Here is a 22,780-nt window from a genome sequence, read left to right as displayed (position 1 = left end):
TTCGTGACCCCATGGACCAGAGCACGCCAGGCATTCCTGTCTTCCACTGCCTCCCACAGATTGGTCAAACTCATGCTGGTAGCTTCGAGAACACTGTCCAACCATCTCGTCCTCTGTCGTCCCCTTCTCCCTGTGCCCTCCATCTTTCCCAATATCAGGGTCTTTTTCTCTTCTCATGAGGTGGCCAAAGTATTGGAGCCTCAGCTTCAGGATCTGTCCTTCCAGTGAGCACTCAAGGCTGATTTCCTTAAGAATGGAGAGGTTTGAAATTCCTGCAGTCCATGGGACTCTCAAGAGTCTCCTCCAGCAGCATGCCCTCTCCATAGTGGCTGCCGAATAACGGTGGCATCATTCTCTGGACTGGATATTAAGATGCTGGGAGGGCCTGGATAAAGCCCTCCCACCACCCGCAGTCCAGCACTGATAAGGAGACAGGCAAGGGGAGATAAGCAGCCGAGGACGTCAACAAATGTTTTTCACATTGCAGATGTCAGACGCTCACAGAGGGACCTTGCTAGCCTAGTCTGGACGCAACTGCTCGACAAGACCATTGGCAGGTATGGCGAAGAAGCCACCCCACTCACCCCCAGTCCACCTGCTTGGTCTCTGCCAGTGCTGCCCTTCCCTGATGGTTTTTGCTTTTCAAAAGGGTGGGGGCGGAAACAGGGTTGGGAATGGCGTTTTTCAGTGGGTAAGGCTTTGCTCCGTTCTGAGTCCTACCTTTTTGTCTCTTCTTTTTCTTTCCTGTGATAGAGGAAGGCAGGAATTTGAATTTTTAATTTGAATTTTTAGCTGTGTTTATGTGCGTGCATGCCCACAATTTGAACTTAGCTTCAAGCAGCAAAAAGTCTCAGGCCAGCACTGCGTTCCCCGCAGGACAGCCTGTGGAGCCCTGGCAAGGGTATTCTGCAATTTAGCAGCTGGGTGGCAGGTAGAAATTCAACAGGTATAGTATGCTGCCTTCATGCCAGAGGAGGGGAGCTTGTACCCACTGCAACCAAGAGCACAGAAGCTCTGCCAGAAAGGATGTTTCAGCCACAGATAAATCTAATGGGGCTAATAAAGTTATCCAGTCTTCCTCTCCCTGCTGCTCCCCAGCTGCCCTCATGCATTATGAAAGCTGAAATAGGCTCCTGTTTTCACCTGTGGGGGCCGGTCATTGCCTCTTAGCCTAACCTACCTAGCAAGGATGTTGTGGGGATTAAATGACGAGGTGGGAAACCATGCACAGCACATTGAGCTTGTAGAAAAGGTGGATTATAGAATAATAATACTGATAATAGTATTAGGTCATAAAGAGATACCGGTACATTCTGTTGTTTATGAAAAAAATTCATAACAAACCGAATTAATAGTAGAACAGAACTTTATCCTTTATGGCAGGATATAACTAATATATTAATATATAATATGAACAATAGGCCAAGGAGATAGACAGGTCACTGACAGTCAATGTTAGTTTTAATTTGAAGCTATACATATACCAGCTATACATATACATTTACACATGCAAAATCCTCATAAATCTATGCCATCTTTTGTTTGCTTTCTGGGCCACGCAAATGACAGATGCCCAGCCTTGCCTGGTGGCGGCGCCAGCCGTGAGTTGAAAATGGAGAGTTGACAGCTGTCTAGAAACGATAAGATTGCCACATGATGAGGAAGGCCTGTTGAAACATGGCAAGTCCAGCGTCTCAGCCGGATTCTGCACGCCTGGCCACATTCTAGGATTCACCACCTGCACCTTTTTAATATGTTGAGCTGCGGGTTGCGGATGCTAATTATATGTATTTAAAATATTTCACCCCTCTGGGCACCTGGTGCAGCTGCTTCCCTGCATTCCCACAGACCAGGTTATAGCAGGGAATCAAGCCCTCAGACCACCTTGATACCACCTAAATAGGGCCGTGTCCCCAAGCGCTGTACAAATCCTCAGTCCAGATCCTCGGTCAGTTGCTGCGTGGGGCAAGTGATCTCTCTGGAAGCCAGTGGAGACAGGCATCGCCATCCTTGTTGATGCATGAAAGGGAAAGCTCATCTCCACCCAAACTCTGTCACACGGGAAGAGGCCATAACGAAACCCTTGCAACTGGAAAAACACGATGATGGGGTTGAACTGTAGAGATGGAGAGGAATTCATTCATAACCAATTAGGTAGAAATTCAAACGCATCAGATTTGCGTTTTCCAAACCAATGAACCAAACGCCAACTACCCTTTCAAACGAGCACTTCTCTGATTTAAAAGCCTATGAGTTGAGGTAGCTGCTGGCTGCCCTCTCTTCTCAATGCATGGCCTTGGATATTTCTTTCCCCCCATTTATTTATTTATTATTAATGTTGCAATACATATATGAAATGATACATATACTTTATATTTGTAAATTCACACTTTCACGTTTCATTACGTACCAGCATTTATCCATTTCTTATTTCAAGCCCTGTATCTTCCCTCCACCTCTGCGTGACTTCCTTGTATTATTTTGTAACTTTATTATTGAGATTGTAATTTTGTATCTTAATAATTAAACATTCAATCTTATATATCTGATTAGCTTAACTTAACTTTGTGAAATCAGTCTATACATATCAATAAATTCTTGTTGGAGCATCTTTTGGTCATGTATTCTTCTACCACATTTCCATTCCTGTTTGAGATTTTGATTAGATTGCACTCTAATTGTTGCCGTCATTTTTGCTAATTCAACCCAATTAGCTCTTGGATATTTCTTTTACGTTTTGTCCTCAGGTTGCTGTTCCTTGTTGCTCCACTGCCTTCTGGAATTCTGACACTATGGAAACAAGATCTCTTCTCAGGCAAATAATGGGCTATAGCATGCCTTTTGGCTTCCTTATCCTTTGGGCCGTGGCCACAAATGGTGAGGAGAATGCAACCGCACAACCTCCAGACAAATCTTTGCCTCATCCCACTGTTGCAGCTGACGAATCGTCTCAAAATGCAACCGCTTTGGAGGCAATTCATACGCCCACAGAAAATGGAAAGAACAAAACCCCTGTAGAAGTGTATTTTGCTACCTTGAAGCCTCTTTCCACAGAATTGACTGCAGCTGCAAAACGGCCTCCGAATGCAACCATCAATACCACTGAGAGGTCACCTGGCGCAAAACCAGGACAGCCTAAGGGAGAAGGAGAAATGAGGGCACCACCTAAGTCAGATGAGAGGAATTCAGCCGAAACCCATGGTAACAGGGACTGTGGGGCTGGCTGCCGACCATCACCTACCACACCAGCTGCAACAGCTGGATCTGGTGGTCTGACAGCAAGCCTTGGAATCATCATGGCAGCGGTCCTCTCTCTCCTGCTCTGCTTCTGACCCTCGTCTGACCCCCTTGGTTGATGTGGGGCTCCCAAGCCATGAAGTCCACTCACTCAGGGATGTGGTAGGATTGTAGTAATGCTGAAAATACGCCCTGGGACATCTCCTCCGCTTCCAAACACCTAAGCCCCAAATATAGTGTGTGTTTGTGTGAAATAAATTCTATGTTTTTTGAAAGAATCGCTCTGAGATCAGCCCTTTAAGCTCTCGGACTGTGTTACAGTGGTGAGACTGTATTACTCCTCTATTACCTTCCTCTCACCTCAAGAGTTTCGTATGTATACCAGCGCATCCTTGAAGACCTAGATTAACCCGTCTAGCTTTGCAGTTTAACCACCCAGCCGTTCCTGTGTTGGTCTTGCCTTATCGACTCCTTGTTGTTCAACCGTTGCAGTTCATGGGCCCTTATCAGGCTGTTCCAGACAGGCATCCCTTCTGTGACTTTCGTTTCTTTGTGCCTTGCAGCCTGAAACAAAACGCTGCCATGCCAGAACTCAGCAGGTGAAAAGCTTCCCTTTGCGCTTATCTCGGTGCCCGGAGAAGCCTTTTGCTCTGCCACCCCTGCTGAGACCCCAAATGAGCCAGACATCTCATTTGGAATCAACCATTGGGGGGGGGGGCATTTTTACCGAGACTGCAACAGGGGAGAAAAGGCTTAAATTTGCCTTACCAATGCACCATGCTGACAGTGTCCGCCATGAAGCCCAAGTGGCGTAGCAGTTTATCGTAAGATTGTAGCATTGGAAGGGACCTCGTGGGCCATGTAGTCCGAACCGCTGCGATGCAGGCATCTCAAAACACCATCTCTCATCCAATACTGGGCCCTGCTTAGCTTTGCAAATGTGCTAGCAGTTCTCTTGCTGCGCCACTAGGAGTGGGGTGTTTGTTCAGGGGCTGGGCGCACAAGGCCCTGGGTCCAATTCCTTGAATCTCCATGTTTTGGGCCATAATTCAGGGGTAGCTGAGCAGGGAGTCCCATGGGGGAGCATAGTGGTTTGTCTAGGGTCTCCACCAGGGTGTTTCCAAGTCTTACCCCTGGAGATGCTGGGAATTGAACCTGCGAAGTTGTGTGTGCAAAGTGTTTGCTCTGCCACTGAACTATGGCCTTTCCAAGGTTCAGCTCCCTCTTCCAGCTGAAATACATAATGGTTGCGCAGTGTTGAAGACCCTGGAGAGCCCATACTGCACAGAGGGTACAAGACTAGGCGAGGTGGGCCAGGGGCTCAGTGTGTGCTTATTTTAAAATAGCTCTGAATTCTACTTCTGAAAGTGAAGCATCTATTTATATTGTCTTTATATTGTCTTCCCAAGAGTCGCTTGGGAAGAAACCAAGTCTTTTGTGTCATCAGCTCAGTCCTGTGAATACTCTGCCAACAGAGATTCAGTAGGCACCTTCTGTTTCAGCTTTTGAAAGCTTGCCAAAAACTTTTCTATTCAGTCAGGCTTATGCAGGCAATGAAGAATGCATCTTTTAAAAATAGTTGGCTGATTTCTGATATGTGTGTGATTATTTATATTATTGTTGGAAATGACTGATTTTTTTTAATGACTAGTGGAATATATAGATATTAAATAAAAATATATAAATATTTTATGATCAATCAAATGACTAAATATTATTTGGGGAGTGTAGAGGATATTGGGGAAGGATTTTCCTGATCATTTGAGTTTGCTGTGTAATCATGGGCTTGCATTTACTGTTCAAAGGATTTTGACATGTTGTACTTCCTGGTTTCCTCAGCTATATAAAATAAAATAAATAAAACAGTATTGTAGATGATAAAAATTAAAATTATTTTTTTTTTCTTACCTGCACCGATGATAGTCATTGTTTGGATGGGAGGCTTTTATCCATTTTCACAGTCACAGAATCAATCAATCAATCAATCAGTAGCTGAACTGGGATCCACATAGTCACAAAAACAAATTAACTGAAAAAGCCTCAAATAAAAAAACTCAAAATAAATAATAAATAGCAAAAACAAAAGCACCAAATATCACCTTAGAACACTGCAATCGGAAATGGAAGGCTTGAATTACAATGGGGGGGGGACGCAAAGTAGCAGCGCAACAGGAAACACACAGGGGGACACAAAACGGAGCACATTCGGCTTCCCAAAGAAAGTTCGGAAACCAGAACACCTACTTCCGGTTTTGCAGTGTTGGATTCCAAGTTCTTCTTTAACTGAGCTGTTTGAAAACCGAGGTACCACTGTATTAGACAAACCAGAACCAGGCTGCAGACATGGGGCAGGCCAGAAAGGGACCCAGTCTAATTACAAACCTAACTCCACTTACCTGGGAGTAAACTCCCTAGAGTGCAATGCACTTTCCTTCTTAGAAGACAAGGTTAGTCTGGTAGTCTTAAATGCACAACACACAATATTTGCATACATCCGCCACAACACTGGTGGGTACAGAGACTGGAGGTAACAAAAACGTTTTGCTGCCTGATATGGGCCTGTAGCACTTGGGCCAACCATTTAAAACGGGGATGGGGGTGCTGTGCTTCTCCCAATGCTGTTGGACTCCAACTCCCATCAGCTAGTCTGATGCTCTAACCACTGCACCACACTGACCCTCTCCATTGCGGCTGCCCAGAGATGGTGGAAGTGGAACCACCGAGATATTCTCAGGTCTGGATGTTCTAGAGGAAGACTTAGAGAAGTCACACACCCAGACACATACCCCACCCAGTCCCACAGCAATAAGGGGAAGATCTGCAAAAGAAGATAAGCGCTTGCCAGCTTCAGAGAGCCTGTGGTTGCCATACTGATATCTAGATGAATAAAAAGGGACGTTACTGCCCCAGTCTGAGCAGGATGAAAACCACCATCCACTTGCACGGCCAGTCTGCTTGCCGGGCAGCCCATCCATCTTACTTTCCTCGGCCGTTCTGTGGTTGTGCCTTCCTCGGCTGTAGGTGCAGGAAGCGGAGCTGAGCAGTGGCTGATCGTGTTTGGTTACTGGTGAGGCAAGTGCACTCTGCATGAGCTCTGAGGCACCCTTTCTTCACGTCGGCCGCCCTAACATTTTGTGTGGGAGGGTGGATAACTTTGGTGGTCCTTGGTTCCAAGACCTCTCGGTCTCCCCACATGTCCCAACGTGGGCAGGCCCCTCTCACACCCGCGATGCATTGCCAAGCTGACTACACCACTTCCTCTCTCTCTGTGCATTTAACGGTTGCTTCTTCTTTTTCAGTATTTCTCCACCGCCACCTCCTTCTTGGTTTCATTCACTCCTTCCTGCCTGGCCAAACAGAATATTGGTGAGGCGAAGGCAAAGCTGAGGCCTGCCCCACAAGAACCTTCCCTCAACAGGTGGGACCAGCGTTGTGTGAAGCCTTCTTCCTAAGCAAAAGGTAGAGGGGAGCGGGATGGTGGGACATTGGTCATTTGGGATAGAGCAAAATTGCAAAGTATCGTGTGGAAATGGTTGTGGGGAAGGTGGGGTGGCGGCTGCGGAAATGAGAGGTGCATTGTTAAAGTGTGTTTGTTGTCTCGTCCACCTGTCATCCCTCGAAGGAGTTCTGTTGGGCATCTATTTTATCTTCACAGCAGCCCTGTGAGGTATGTTAGTGACTAGCCAAGGCGGGATTTGAACCTGGCTCTAAATCAAACACTTTGTCTGCTAAGTAGTCTGCCCTGAGCTGGGATTAAGAGCTGAAAGAACAGTGGAAAAGAGGCTGCTATATGCAGAGAATCCAGCATCTCGACCAAGTGGCAAAATAGAGAAATCTGCTTCAGGCAGGACCATGATAGAGAGATGGGGAAAGGCAGGAATTTGAATTTTTGAAGTGCCGGCCCTAACAGAAGGGAGGCAGTACTTCTGGGGCTCAGCTTCAGGCGGCATAATGACTTGAGTTGGCACAGGAGTCTCCACAGGACTAAATCAGGTTTCTGGTCCTGATTCCACTCTTATAATCTAGGCAGCTATATAGTTTTATAGTCTACAGCCACATTTTCCTTCCTGGATGCTGGATGCATTTCTTAAACTCTTTGCTGCTCATGAATAACACATGCCGAAACGTGGAAAGTCAGTGAGCACGCTTTTTCTATAGTGATAAGTCACAGATTCCATGCTGCGTGGATGAGTGAAAGTGCTGCGCAGGCCTCAAGTTTCCCCTACACCTGCCTTCAATTACGATATCTCAGAAGAGCCGCAGTGGAGGAGACACAGCGTGCACACTCTTGGCATCTCCTGTCTGAGCTTCCTACGCAGGAACTGACAGAAGATGGTCCATTGTGGTGAGGTGGGGGGAATCCCCCTCCCAAAAACTGCAGGAAAAGCACTCAGAGGACGAGTTTATTTCAGGGCAGCCTCTCATAGCACTTTTCTGGTCCCTCAAGGGATGGGATGAGGTAGAAATTCAGATTTTTTTGCATTGTAATGAGAAACTTCCTAATCCACGCTTCTCAAGCCAATGCACAATTAATTATCCTTTGGAATTTGCACCTCTCCAGATTTTGCAGTGTAGATCTTCAAACCGAGAAGGTGTGCAAAAATGCATATGTTAGTGCTTCTCCAATTTTCCACCTCCCACATGAATTGTTGAGGGTCTTGGCAGACCACTTGATGATTTTTTCCCCTGCCTGCTGTAGCAATTGCAACGCGCCATGCTAGACGCTGCATGATTTTGAAATGCATTTTTTGTTGCTGCTTTTATTTGTTATACTGTATTTGATTGCACTTTAAATTCCATAGAATTTGATAGACTTCAGAGTACAAGTGTCCTTTGCAGAGGTGGCACAGACCACCTGAATGAAGCTTATGGGCCACTGGTAATCCGCTGGTAAAACACAATTTGGGAACCCTGTGTTAGGCACAAAAATGCATACGTTAGCAAAGATAATGAAGAAAAATCCATTGCATTATAGGAAATCACTTACACACAAAAATGTGCCCAATAGTCAAAACTGCATACCTTTAAAAAATATGGGGGTTTTTTGGAGAGAATTTTGCACTCAAAAAACTGAGGAATTTTCATGAGGATTTTTTAAAAAACAGATTGCAATTTGCTGTGGAAATGCAAAGATGTTAGTTTAAGACTGGGAAACTGAGGAACTGATAGAAACTGAAATGGGCAGATATATTTGTCCTTTATCCTCAGGGTGGAGGATAAGCTGCTCCAAGGAATATTATACCAGGATCTTCCTCTGACTTGGAGCCTGCCCTGTAGAGAGACAACAATGAAATGGGTGTCCAAATGGCACTGCAATATTTTTTTAGAGGGTTGGACCTAGCAGGGATGAGGCAATGCTTCAGGCAGAGAACTGCCGTGGGCTGGAACAACCCTGATCATTCAGCTTGCTTGCTTTCTTACTTACTTATATTTTGTTGCTTCTATTTCTTTTAATTATGGCAGTATGAGAGAAACACTAGAAAGAGAAGCAGCAGGCTGTGGCAGGAAGAGGGAGCGGCCCTTTCCATCCACCCGCCTTACACAACTGCCGCCCGGCCCCTCCCCAGGTTCTCTCAGCGGTCAGCCATTTTGTGGGGTGCACACAGTGAGGCCCCTTCCATTGGCCTCCTTTGACCCATTTTTGTTTTACGTTCCTTCCATGAGACACATTGTGGTTTCCTGCTGAAAGGCAGGATAGAAATATAATAAACGTACACAACAGAACAGTGTTGCAGCACACAGGCAGCATTTCCACACAATTATCTCATTAAGAGAATGTCTCAACATCAGACTAGGATACCTAAAGGGCCGTCTCCTTTCGTGGGAGCCTGGCAGCTTGCTAAGATGAAGGAAACGTTCGAGGGTGGAGGGTGGCAAAATAACAGGAGCCTCTGAATTGACAGTAATTCTCTAATGGCCATAATTACTCTGGTGCCAAGTTGGTTGGCAGGGATATTTGGTCTGGGCACATGACTTGGTACGTGAGGGAAATTCTTCAGCTGCAAGTGGCAGCAGGTAGGGCCTTGGGCAGTGCCAGTTTAAGGTTTCACAGCAGGCTTTGGCCAAGATGTCCCTCAATGGGCTTCAGCTTCCACTGCGTCACCCAACTCCCTCAGCAATACCACTTGCCCTTGAAGTATTCCCCCAAATACTATGTCATGTGCTCTATCTTAACTTTCCAGACTCCACCTTTGGATGTTTCTTTCTGGAAAGCCTAGTCTGGGTCTTCCCTGTTGATATGGAAGAGTGGCCAGGTTCCCATGAGAGGAAACGGTCCTTTGTCTGAAGAAATCTCCTCATGGCCACCACCAGTTGCCAGCTTCCTATTCAACAGATACACACATATTCCTAATCCCAGCTCTGGGGCATGGTGGAGGTGTCAGAAGTTGATATTGCATACCCCACAAGTGTCCTGGGAAAAAATGGGGCATCCTTTTTTTTTTTAGCGAGAGAACTGTGGCCATTTTGGTTGCTGTGATCTTGCATGGTTTTGCGGCGCAATCCCCCCACCCCCGGAAAAGGGTGTGATCTCACATGGTATCCCCAAGCACTTGTTTTTGGGTGCCTTGCCCATTCTTTTTTCGGAGGGGGTGGGAACCATGGCCATGATGTTCTCATGATAAAAAATGGGAAAATTCAGCCCAGGAAGATGGCGTCCTGGATTTTGGCTTCAAGGTCTTGGAGGGTATGTTGTGGCTGGGCAGGTGCCATGGCCCATTCCTGACCAGGGGACTAACCGCCAGCCCTGGCTGCCACCGCCTTTTGCTAACCTTCACTGAGTGAGGAAAATGTGACAAGTGAGCTGAAGGAGTTGCAGTCTCTGCTAGCCTCTCCCTTTGGGCGGGCATGAGGAATGGGCCATTTGCTTGCTCTCTTCCTCAGCATCAAACCACCATGGGATTTCAGCAGGTTTTGGGTTGACTCCTACCGTCCTTCTTACAATGGTATCCTGCCTTTCTCTGATTATGGAACTCAAGGCAGTGTACATGTAAGTTCTCAGCTGGTGTCCCATCCAGGCACTGATCAGCACAGAGCCTTCTTTGCATCCATAAGGGAGTAGACTCATGTGCCTTTGGACCACACCAAGAGTGGACTTTGCTCTTTCAAATTTCAGTGGCATCCTTTGCAGGGCCAAAATTTGACAGCCCCCCCTCTCGCCTTCCATTTTGATCTATTTGCTATATCACACCTACACCGCTTCCTATACTCAGCGCCCAGTGCGGCCAAACCTGCCTCTGACCACACCCACTGGATTGGGAAGGAATGATGGGTATATCTGCCCATTTTCATTTTACCTCCATTTCTCATATCTTCAACTCTTCACATTTCCACATCAACTGACATTTTTTTAAAAAAGAGCCTAGGTGAAAATTCCAGTGCTAATTTCTCCTAATATACGTATTTTAATTTTTGCATGCAATTGTACCTAGTCTACACATTTCTGCAAAGCAATTTCCCCCAATAGAATGCATTTTTGTACAATATTTTCACCCACATGTCCATTTTTTTGTGCACGCTTTGCTGCATTTCTGTACGCGTGACTCGGCTGGAGAACCGTGCTGCAAAATTGGCGAACTGCAAAGGACGGCTACGTTTTGGTTCGTGTATTGTTTCAGAAAGTGAAAGGCTCGCCTTTAAACTGAATGGTTTCATCCTGCCCCCTAGCTGCCCGTTAGTACTGGATGGTGAGGTGGCGTTGTGAGCGGTTAGCTCTGCCGCTCGTACTACGGGGCCACTTCCGTCAGCAAAATGAGTTATTCTTCCTGAGTGGAAAATTCTGGGTGTGGCCCTGCTGGGTAGGGAGATTTTGTCCTTCCGAATCATTGAGTTGGGCAGCCTCTCCGGCTAGGCCATGGCTGGGATGTCCACCAGTTTGGATGGCTTTAAAAGAAAATTAGACCTATTCATGGAGGCAAGGTTATCAATGACTAGCTATGGTGGTGACTCTGTAATGCCTCTGCTGCTGGAGGCAGTAATACAGTGGTACCTCAGGTTACATACGCTTCAGGTTACATACGCTTCAGGTTACAGACTCCGCTAACCCAGAAATAGTGCTTCAGGTTAAGAACTTTGCTTCAGGATGAGAACAGAAATCGTGCTCTGGCGGCGCGGCAGCAGCAGGAGGCCCTATTAGCTAAAGTGGTGCTTCAGGTTAAGAACAGTTTCAGGTTAAGTACGGACCTCCCGAACGAATTAAGTACTTAACCCAAGGTACCACTGTACTGCTGGAAACCACAGGAGGGGAGAGTAGAGGTGTTGTACTCTGGCTGCTTGTGAGAACAGATGCTGGACTACAGTAGGCTCTTGCCACAAAAGAGCTCAGGCATGATATAACTCTGAAAAATGCATAAGCACAAATGAGATTCGAAAGATGGCAACTCCATTCTAGACTCTTCTCTGGTTTTTTTTTTTTTTTCTTTTCCCAAATATATGCATGGCATTTATACAGAGCCTCTCTCCAAGTCCCCAACAACTCCTGGTCTGATAGGGCTCGTCTTACATCGCAGCTCCTGGGATCTTTAGTACTCAATGCATGGGCTCTGCCGCTGAGCTCTGAGCCATCACTCATGCAATCTGAATAATAATAATAATAATAATAATAATAATAATAATAATAATAATAATTGTACCCCGCCCATCTGGCTGGGTCTCCCCGCCACTCTGGGCGGCTTCTAACAAAGATTGGAAGTTTCTGAAATGTAAAAAAAATGCTCGTGTCTATAATGCATTCAAATTAAAACCACAAGGGAAATCTGGAGCATGGAAACCTGTTCATATGTGGTCTTCCTCACTTGTCTTTCTCAGCTATCGGCTTGTTCCACACCTTCCTCTTCCGATCCCTGCTTCCCCCAAAAAATCTCATCAGCCTTGCTCCCCGCCCTTTCCTGTCTCTTTCAGTTCCTCCTCGTTCAATTTGATTTGTGGGGTAAGACTTGAGAAGGCTGCAGAAATAAACTGGTCCTGTCTCCTACTTTACAGAGGACAGCAGCCCTTTGTTTGAATGGCTCCTCTGTAGGAAGGCGTGTCCCGTCCAAGTGGCACAGTGTGCTAATTCTAGACCCTGAACCCTAATAAAAGAGATTCCTTCAATCAGGGGTGGGGAACCACCAGCCCATGGGCCAAACCTGACCTGCCAGAGGTCCCAATTTGGCCTGTGAGAGCTGTTTCCCCCCAAACCATGCCCAGATGTGGCTTCACAGGAACTAGGTAAAGGTAAAGGTACCCCTGCCCGTACGGGCCAGTCTTGACAGACTCTGGGGTTGTGCGCCCATCTCACTCAAGAGGCCAGGGGCCAGCGCTGTCCGGAGACACTTCCGGGTCACGTGGCCAGCGTGACATCGCTGCTCTGGCGAGCCAGAGCTGCACACGGAAACGCCGTTTACCTTCCCGCTAGTAAGCGGTCCCTATTTATCTACTTGCACCCGGGGGTGCTTTCGAACTGCTAGGTTGGCAGGCGCTGGGACCGAGCAGCGGGAGCGCACCCCGCCGCGGGGATTCGAACCGCCGACCTTTCGATCGGCAAGCCCTAGGCGCTGAGGCTTTTACCCACAGCGCCACCCGCATCCCTTTCACAGGAACTACTGGAAGCTTAAAGGAAAGTCCTGCTTGTTCTTTTGCCTGAAGCAAGATGCGCTCCTGTACCTTGTTCTGGAAGCATTTTGTGGGCTGTACGAAGGAGTTTCCCTCCATTTTGTCGCTACCTGCAAAATCTGAGCTTCTATCTCCGCCTCTATCAGCTTATTTTTATTGGGGGGGATAGAGAAAGACGCACTTTTCCAGCCCTTTGCTCAGTACTTCCCAAAGGGTCAAGCGCTCCATGCTGGGCAATAGATATAGGACACAATATCGACCTAAACCTCTGGGAGAAACTCTCGAAAAGAGATTTGAAATTTACCATGCGTTATTCTGTGAAAGAGAACTATTTGAAAATGATTCATAGATGGTATTTAGTTCCGAGTAGGTTGGCTAAGATGTATAAAGCTGAATCAGATACATGTTGGAAATGTAAAGAAATGGTAGGAACTTTTTTTCATATGTGGTGGACATGCAGAAAGGTAAAAGAACATTGGGAAATGATTTATAATGAGTTGAAAAAAATGTTTAAATTTACCTTCCCCCCAAAACCAGAGTCCTTTTTGTTGGGAATAACCCAGACAGAATTTCCCAGGTGTCAGAAGTTTATTTATGTATGCAACAACAGCGGCCCGTGTTCTGTTAGCCCAAGAATGGAAAGTGAGTGAGGTCCCATGTAAAGAGGATGTTTAGAACTTGCAGGCTTAACGCACAGAATAAGAGAGCAAGAAGAACATATATTTAAAGATGAGTGGAACATATTTATTGAATATATGGAAAATAATTGTACTCAGCTGAAAACACTGGCAGCATTCAACAGAGTAAACAATATTTGATTGCTGTAAAAGTAGAAAATTGATTTAAATGGTTATAGTAAAATATGCAGGAATGTGTGATATGTAACACAAACCATGGAAGGAGAAGAAGGGAAGTCACAGGATATTTTAAAGTTTGTAAATTTTTTTTTTTTAATGTAGAAACTGAAAACTCAATAAAAATTATTTATTAAAAAAAATAAGCAAAGGGTCAAGCACCCAACAGTCAAGCTGGCTGTGGGGTGCTTGGGAACCTCACACAAGAGATTTTGACAGGTGGGAGGAACAACCTGCCTGTCAGTCACATGAAACCCCAGTGATGTTACATGATTGACAAAATGCGCTGTCCTGCCCACCTGTCGACACTGGGCTGTGTTTCTCCACCTAACAGTTTAACTGGCCATATGTCATATGTCATTGAAAATTAACATTTCTCTTCTCAGCCCCTCCCCATCATTCTATTTTTTGAGCTATGCCTTTAAATTATATGTGCCATCATTTGTTAACTTTTTTTGAGTGATGCATTTCCTCCTTTTCCGGTGATGCATCAGTTGCTGCCCTCCTGCAGATGTATGTGGATTTCAGACGTGAGAACTGTGTCTGTCTGGTAGGAAGTGCCACTCCTTGTGGTAACCCTTCCTAGAACGGTTGTAGGCAGTTCTGCCCTCAACCAATCCCCAGGCACAAAATAGTGAGTGCTCCTGTCCACCATATTCCTTAGGAATTCCTCTTGACTGGAGCCCCATTTTTTTAAAGTTCTCACGCACCTCACTTGAAAATACTGCTGGTTAATTTGTTGTCTGGCTTAAAAGAGAATTCACAGGTGCCAAGATCCATGTTTGGCACAAGTACTCTTTGGTAAGAGAACCCAAGCAGAGATTTAAAATTTTAAAAAATACACAGCAAAGTAAAGTGTGGAAATATAGGCTGTTGGATCTTTAAAATATCCCCTTCTAAGATGCTTCCTAAGTCCTCCTCTTCCCTTAGCATAGAAAGAGACTACATGTTTGGCAAGTTAAAAATGGTTTACATACAAAAGCTTCAAAGATCAGGTTCATGTGCTTTCCCATATAGCAGTCAGAAAAAGACAGGCGGTAAAAGTAAGGTTCCGAAGTGGTGAATGTTTATTTCCTAGAAACAAAAGGATGGCTTGCAGAAAGCCATAAAGCCATTTGCACTCCTTACTTGCAGGAGCGCAAATGGTGTAGTGGGAAGAAGGAAGGCTTGATAACCCTTTCTCCCAAGATAAGAGAGAGTGACCTAAGCCTGGCAGGACAGCTTACTCTATGGTCATAACCCCTTCATGCATTAATTAGAGTTAAGCACGTTGGTTATATGGGACTGAGTATCCCACAAATACATCCTTTTATTCACCATACGGTTCTGTCCTTCTAGATTTGCATACAACTCTCTTTCTAGCTATCTAGATTTTTCTCTCTTATCCAGAGCCGTCTTTCCCATTGGACTTAGTGGTTCGTTGCGCCAGGGTGCTGGCCTCTCAGGGGCGACCCAGCAAGTGGGGGAGCTGTGTGGCTTTGCTGGCAGCCTCCCCTTTCCCGCCAGCTGCGCCCCGCCAATTCTATGGTTGGCAGGCGTGCAGCTTCCTTCCCAAGCCTCTGCAGGAGGAGAGCGATCCCCACAGAAGCTTAGGTTCCCTCCCAAGCCTCTGCATCTGCTAAAGATGTCCCTGCTCCCGGTCGCTGTCCTCCTCCTGCTTCCTGGCGAAAGGCAGTGCGCAGCCTTCCCGGGCTGCCTTCTCAGGTGGCCCAACGCCGGAGAGCATGTCCGCCAGCACGTTTTCCTGCTTGATCACCGCCACCACGCTAGGGATCGGGGCAGTGGGGGAGGCAGAGGACATTTTCCACACCCCTCCCTTTTTTTGGAGTTGCCGGGGGCAGCGGCAGAGGGATCTTTGCACTTGGCGCCGGATATGCTTAAGATGGCCCTGCTCTTATCCGATGTATAACATGTTCATTTCAAAGCCGCTGGGGAAGGTTGATAGCACAGTGGTTATTTTTTTTTTTTAAATAAATTTTTATTAAGATTTTAAAGATTACAGAAAAAAAAGAAATAATAACAATCAAGGAAAAAAGAAAAAACAATACATATTAAAAAAATCATCAAAAGCCATAAAACAGAAGAAAAAATATAAAAAACAAGTCAAACCTGTACATCACTTGCTTACATTCACTTATTTCCATGACCTCCTCACACCTCCCATTTTTGTATTCTAATTCAATTTGTTATTTCAGCAAATCCTTCCAACCTTATTTTTATCTTAATAATTTGTCTTAATATACTATAATTTTACATTCTCTCTTTCACCAACTCATTTTTACTTAATCCTTTATGTCATTCTACTAAAACCACATAATTTTCTTTTCCCAACATCTTTCTAGCAATCCTCCAAAATTAAGGAAATTAAATTAATGATAGCACAGTGGTTAGAGCAGTGTTTCCCAACCTTTTTTGGGCAAAGGCACACTTGTTTCATGAAAAAAATCTCGAGGCACACCACCATTAGAAAATGTTTAAAAAATTAACTCTGTGCCTATATTGACTATATGCCGCTTGGGGCGGCAGCCTGTTGCCCGAAGCACAGGGAGCCCTACGGAGGGCTCCCCGTGCTTCCGGCGAGTGTCTGCAACCCTGCGCGCCCGGCAGGAGCTCCTGCCAGGCGCGCAAGGCTTGGGGCGGCAGCTTGTTGCCCGAAGCACAGGGAGCCCTACGGAGGGCTCCCCGTGCTTCGGGCGAGTGTCTGCAACCCTGTGCGCCCGGCAGGAGCTCCTGCCAGGCGGCAAGGCTTGGGGCGGCAGCCTGTTGCCCGAAGCACAGGGAGCCCTACGGAGGGCTGCCCGTGCTTCGGGCGAGTGTCTGCAAGCCTTGCGCGCCCGGCAGGAGCTCCTGCCAGGCGCGCAAGGCTTGGGGCGGCAGCCTGTTGCCCGAAGCACAGGGAGCCCTACGGAGGGCTCCCCGTGCTTCGGGCGAGTGTCTGCAACCCTGCGCGCCCGGCAGGAGCTCCTGCCAGGCGGCAAGGCTTGGGGCGGCAGCCTGTTGCCCGAAGCACAGGGAGCCCTACGGAGGGCTGCCCGTGCTTCGGGCGAGTGTCTGCAAGTCTTGCGCGCCCGGCAGGAGCTCCTGCCAGGCGCGCAAGGCTTGGGGCGGCAGCCTGTTGCCCGAAGCACAGGGAGCCCTACGGAGGGCTCCCCGTGCTTCGGGCGAGTGTCTGCAAGCCTTGCGCGCCGGGCAGGAGCTCCTGCCAGGCGCGCAAGGCTTGGGGCGGCAGCCTGTTGCCCGAAGCACAGGGAGCCCTACGGAGGGCTCCCTGTGCTTCGGGCGAGTGTCTGCAACCCTGCGCGCCCGGCAGGAGCTCCCGCTGGGCACGCGAGGCTTGGGGCGGCAGCCTGTTGCCCGAAGCACGCGGAGCCCTCCGGAGGGTGCCCCGTGCTTCGGGCGAGTGTCTGCAAGCCTTGCGCACCCGGCAGGAGCTCCCGTCGGGCGCGCGAGGCTTGGGGCGGCAGCCTGTTGCTCTAAGCACATGGAGCCCGCCTCCCTCCCACGGCACACCAGGCAAAGTCTCGCGGCACACTAGTGTGCCGCGGAACACCGGTTGGGAAACACTGGGTTAGAGCATCTGCTTTGAGTGCAGAATGTCCCGGGTTTAATCCCCAGGGCTGGGGAAAAGATCCCTGTCTGAAATCCCAGAGAGCCATTACCAGTGAGTGGGGACAGCACTGAGTTAGATGGACCAAGTGGTTTGACTCTGTATAAGACAGCTTCCTTTTACCGTTACTAGCAAACAACTTTTACATTAAAGCAATACAAATCAATTCACCAAATAAAACTAGTTTGCAAGGCTAGAGACAGGGTGCGGACAGCTCCAGACCTTGTTAAATGCTGGAAAGTGGGGTGCCCTGAGCCAAACAAGACACAATGCCTAGGAGAAATCCATGCTGTGTAGCTCCCCATGATCTGAGCACAAAGTCCCCAACCCATCACAAGGATTCACGTTTCCCTAATTTTAAAAACCCAGGTGTTTAGATATTCTCTTTCTCCCCTCTCTTTTCAGTGCAATCTTCCAGGGGGAAAATGTTTTTTAAAAACTTTTCACATTTTGTTCTCAGGTCCCTGCCCTCTGGAGTTCTGCCGCCATGGAAACACGATCGCTTCTCAGGCAAATAATTGGCTACGGCATGCCCTTTGGCGTCCTTATTCTTTTGACCGTGGCTGCACATGTTGATGGGCAAGTTTTTGCTACTTCAGACACACAACCTGTGGGGACCACCATCTTTCCCCCCACGTCAACTTTCACAACTGAAAGGGTGGCCACAGAGCTTGCAACCTCAACCTCTGCCTCTCCAGCCAAGCCTTCAGCTCTCCCCTTGTCTCAGCCCACTGCTGCAGCTAAAAAACTGTCTCTAAAAGCAGCCACTACAGAGACTACTCTCCAAGATAGCAGCACGGATGAAGATAAAACTATCACCAACAATACATCAGGCCCCCATCCCTCTACCGGCCCTGCGATCAGCCTTACCACAGAAACAGCTGCTGTGGGACAAAAATTTGCAATCAGCCCTACCACAGAAGCAGCTGTTGTGGGACAAAAAACTGGTACAACCAGTGCCGTGGCAAACCCTCTCAATACAACAACAGCCCCTCTCGAGACTCCCATTGGGAGTTCATCTGGCCTCAAACCAAGGTCAAATTCAAAACAGACTACCAAGGGTGAAGCACAGCCAAGTCCGAAGCCAGAACAAGACGTGGTAGATGACACCAAAACAATGGACAACCGCACCCATTGGCCTGCTCAGTGGCCCTCAACCACGACAGCTGTCCCCCAAACAACAAGCGCTGTCCCTGGCCCAAGAGCAAGCCCTGATGAGAAGAGCCAGACTGGAATAATTGTGGCCGGTGTCCTCTGTGCCCTTCTGTTCCTGATCCTCTTGATTGCCATCCTCCTTTGCAGGCGAAGGCGCCGCTCCGGCTCAACCAGCTTCAACGAGGGGTGGGCAGGGCAGGTGGCACTGCCAGACGACTCGGCGTTGGATCGGGATGTCGAGCAAGGGGCAGTTCCTGCAAAGGAAGAGGAGACCAAGCGCAACACACTCATCACGTTCTCCGGCAAGCGTCAGTCGAGGGTGCCTTCGGTAGCCATGGAGGAAATAGGCGAGAAAGGAGAGAGCGGGGAGAACCAGAAACTGCTTTGTGGAGATGCTGGCGGAGGCTCCAGCCCAGAGGCTTCTGGGCAAGCAAATGGTAAACTCCCAGAATCCACCATGCAGTCCTCTCAGGAGATTGTGTTCCCTCCACCCCCAGCTAACCAGGAGTAGCCTCTTCCTCAACGACCAACGGAGGACACACTTCTTATGCCCCTTTCTAACCCCCTTCCAGTAGATTAGGACACTCCATTGGCCCTGTTCCCGGTCCGCTCGGAGCTGGTGGAAGGGCGGAGGAGCCCAGGAGAGAAACGCTTGCACCACCAGTGTTTCCGACCACATCCTTTTTCCTGTTTGTATGGTATCTACAAGACAGTGATCTTAAACCAGGCGTCCTGGTTTCCCAGCTACCTTTGCCTTAGTCTCGCCAAACCTCTTTTTCCTTCGAGAAGACAAGGGGTTTGAGCTGTTGCTTTTTCACAGCTGTGCAGAAAACACCTTGGTGTGGTTGTACAGGTGGAAAATCCCGGGCTACAAAGAGGAGGGAGGTTGTGCTGGAGAAACAACGGCCTTCTATTTGTAGCAGAAAGTCTTGGTTGCCATTTTCAGAAAGAGGGTAAATTGACGACATCAAATTTGCTGCAATTTTCCACAACGTCGAAAACAGTTGTGGGCGATGAGCCCTATTATCAGAACCAGTTTGCAGGGGACTTTTAACGCAGAAGTGCGAATAGGCTAACCGGATATCGCAACCCTATTCTTGAAATCTATCCAGGCCAGTAGGCATGTAGGTTCATATGGACACTCTTCTCATTTAATTCAGGTATCATCCCAAATCTTTCCAACCAGACAGCTTACTGCTTTGTATCATATCAAAAGTACATCTTTTCAAGCAGCCAGTGAATGAACCCTTATTAGCCAATTCTCCAAGATCTGTTGCAGGGTAAGTGGAGTATAGATGTTCATAATTTAAAGTAGACCACAAATGGGAGGAGTGTGGCTGGAGTAATGGGCAATATTTATTTCTGGATAACCATTACAGTTAAGTGGATTTTCAGGACCCTTTATTACAGATTGTTGCCTCTTAATATGCTTCGGTCATTCTTTTGGACCAATTATCAAGGCGTTGGAGTGGGTGGGACGTGGGTTCTCCGTGATTTATTTACCCAGGAGTTGAGGTTTCTAACTCCCTTGGAGTGAGAGGCAACAATTTCCTGAGAGGTACCGGTAGATACATCAGTGTGCAGCAGCAGAAGCAACAAAGAGGCTTAGGGCACTTTAGAGACAAATGGATTAATAGCGGCACAAGCTTTCGTGAACTTGAATCCTCTTTATCTGATGAAGTGGCTTCTAATCCACGAATGCTTATGCCACATCCAAAATTTGTTGTTTTGGCTGAGATAACAGGTGGCAATCATCTTGTACTTATTAGTACAAAATAGTTAATGATACTTTTGTGAATAGGCACTTAGGGAAACCAAACCAAAGACTCTCTGAAAGTTTTTCTGAAAGCCAGTGTTAGGGCACCACAAGATAGATGCTTTAAGATCCTCACAGAATTACAGGTTCCAAAGTTCATTGGAACTTGGCAATTATCCTGGTTTTGGTCCAGTTTAGATTTCTGCTACAGGTCATAATCTGCGACAGTGTTTGCCCGCACAAGCCCCAATGAAAGAAATAGAAAGAGCTGTGCAAGAGGCCATCTGCCATTTTCCCTAGTTGTCTCTCCTCCATTCACCCTCTGGATAACCCTGTCTAGTGTTCACTATATGTTCAATTGCTGTTTGCATCAATTTGTTGTGGTTTTTTTTTGCAGAGATTTATTTTTGTGTGTTGCCGTATCAAAATATATCAATAAAGAAGTTTTACTTTGGTTTAATTTTTTGGAGTGCGGTTTGGAACAATGTCGAAACCCACTATTTCAATCAGTTCCGAGTGACAATGTAACTGACACGCAGTAGACCCATCTTTTTATATTGTATAATACTAAAATTCAGGTTACAGTGGTACCTCGGGTTACAGATGCTTCAGGTTACAGGCTCTGCTAACCCGGAAATACAGTATTGATATTGAATAGAATTAAACAATAGTTTTAAGCATTCATATCCTGATGATTTGAACCTTTCAAATCTTGCCAATGATGGTACAAAAGTGATTTAACAAAAGTTCTTCATCTCAAAGAAAACAAAGGCGGCGTTCAGAACGCTGGAATTAATTGCTCTAATCTCTGCTCGTGGTGTTTATCTTGCATGCAATTAGTTTGCAAGACTCCTGGGCTCTCCTTAATAGAAACTGGTTGTTCATCTGTATGGGTACACAGGAGAAGCCCTGGCCCTGCATTAGGGGCCTAAATCAACCCTGGGGTTGATTTGCCTGCCATCATTACAGGTTGGGGTGGGGCACAGTTTCAGGGTGGCGGTTGTATGTACTTCTTACCTCTTGACTGTGCTTTCAATGAAGTTGTAACTCCTCCCTTTCGCTCAAAGTTGGTTAAAGGCTAATTAAACTAATGAGCGTGCTGTGGTTTAAAAAGAAATGAAATTATCCTCCCTTCTCTGTGTATGCATTCATTCTGCGCTTTCATCTGAACTTCATCCAAATTACCGTATTTTTCGCTCTATAACACGCACCCGACCATAACATGCACATAGTTTTTAGAGGAGGAAAACAAGAAAAAAATTATTCTAAACGAAACAGTGGATGTATGATTTTTGTGGTTCATGCTGTGGCCCCAGACATGTGATCTGACAGTGAGTTTGGGGTAGCCCAGTGCAAAAATCCTGAGGATCCATGTGGATCCATGCTTTGTAACCACGTTTTTGCACCACTGCAGCCCCAGGCAACAGTGGGTGTGTGATTTTTTTTGGTACAAGATGTCGCCATGGACATGCTGTGTGATCTGATGGTGAATTTGGGGTGACCCAGTGCAAAAATCCTGAGGATCCATGTGGATCTGTGCTTTGTAACCACGTTTTAAGTGGGGAGGGAAGGAAAAGCACTCAAGGGACAAGGAGCATGTGTGGGGGGTGTGGAGAAGGATGCTGCTAATAATGCAGAAGAGGGGTTTAAGGGGAGAAGAAGCACATGTGGGGTGGGTGGAGAAGGATGCTGCTAATAATGAAGAAGAGGGGTATAAGGGGAGAAGGCTCCTTTCCTCTCCCACTTTGCTCCTTTAAAGCAAGCAGGCTCTGCTTTTCTCCCTCCTCCCCGCTCATCCCCGGCTTAGCGACCTGAAAAACTTTGCTGCTATGTAGCGAGCTGAGTGGGGAGGAGAGAGGGACAGAGAGCCTGCTTGCTTTAAAGGAACCAACCGGACAGGAACCACTTACACTCGTGTAAGTGGCTCCTCTCCTCTCCCGCTTTGCTCCTTTAAAGAAGCAGGCTCTCTGTCCCTCTCTCCTCCCCACTCAGCGGCTCTTCTCCCGCTTTGCTGTTTCAAAGCGAGCCACGGAGGAGGGAAGGAAGAGGAACCATGGATCCTCTGCTCACGACTGCAGCAGATTCCCCCCCCCCCCGGCCACCCGTAGGCATTCCCTCCATAACACGTACAGACATTTCCCCTTACTTTCTGGGAGAAAAAAGTGAGTGTTATGGTGCAAAAAATACAGTACATTCCTTTGATTCCAGATCTTAAGGGATTTCTTGAAGTCATTACAGGTAACTTGCTGTGGGGAAATGGCTCAGGAAGCATCTTGTTTCATTCTCTCCTCCCCGCCCCTTTAATTTTATACCACTCTCATCTACCACAAAAATCTCTCTTGACTAATTGGTATTCCCCATTCGTTGAACCAGCATGAGCTGTCACAAATAAGCACTGCACTGAAATGGTACATTTTAAAACAAAAAAGGAAAGAAAGTAAAATAAATACATTGCTAGCATTCTTTACCACCAACAGTAGCACAAGAAAATCAAGCAATGTCTAAACTTTGCAAAGATTTTTCCAACAACAGAAGTGGCGCCCATGAGAGAGGTGCCAGAACTGCGCTCCAGTGTGCTCC

The 22,780-nt window shown here is 47.1% G+C and overlaps 2 long non-coding RNA genes across 2 annotated transcripts; one reads left to right on the top strand and one right to left on the bottom strand.

Moving 5' to 3' along the window:
• The first annotated feature begins 402 nt into the window (after positions 1–402).
• On the top strand, positions 403–22,663 carry LOC310829316. Its single transcript, XR_014557216.1, has 6 exons — positions 403–557; positions 2,748–2,877; positions 2,938–5,541; positions 6,537–6,696; positions 17,695–21,386; positions 22,390–22,663. It is a non-coding gene; the product is annotated as an uncharacterized lncRNA (long non-coding RNA).
• On the bottom strand, positions 6,539–11,210 carry LOC310829320. Its single transcript, XR_014557222.1, has 2 exons — positions 10,008–11,210; positions 6,539–8,508 (listed from the first exon to the last, which is right to left on the bottom strand). It is a non-coding gene; the product is annotated as an uncharacterized lncRNA (long non-coding RNA).
• Positions 22,664–22,780: the final 117 nt, after the last annotated feature.

This window comes from Podarcis gaigeae (assembly GCF_964106915.1).
Source record: "Podarcis gaigeae genome assembly, chromosome: 13".
Classification (NCBI taxonomy): Eukaryota; Metazoa; Chordata; class Lepidosauria; order Squamata; family Lacertidae; genus Podarcis; species Podarcis gaigeae.
The sequence above is the reverse complement of the archived record's forward strand: the minus strand, read 5'-3'. Positions and strand labels throughout refer to the sequence as shown.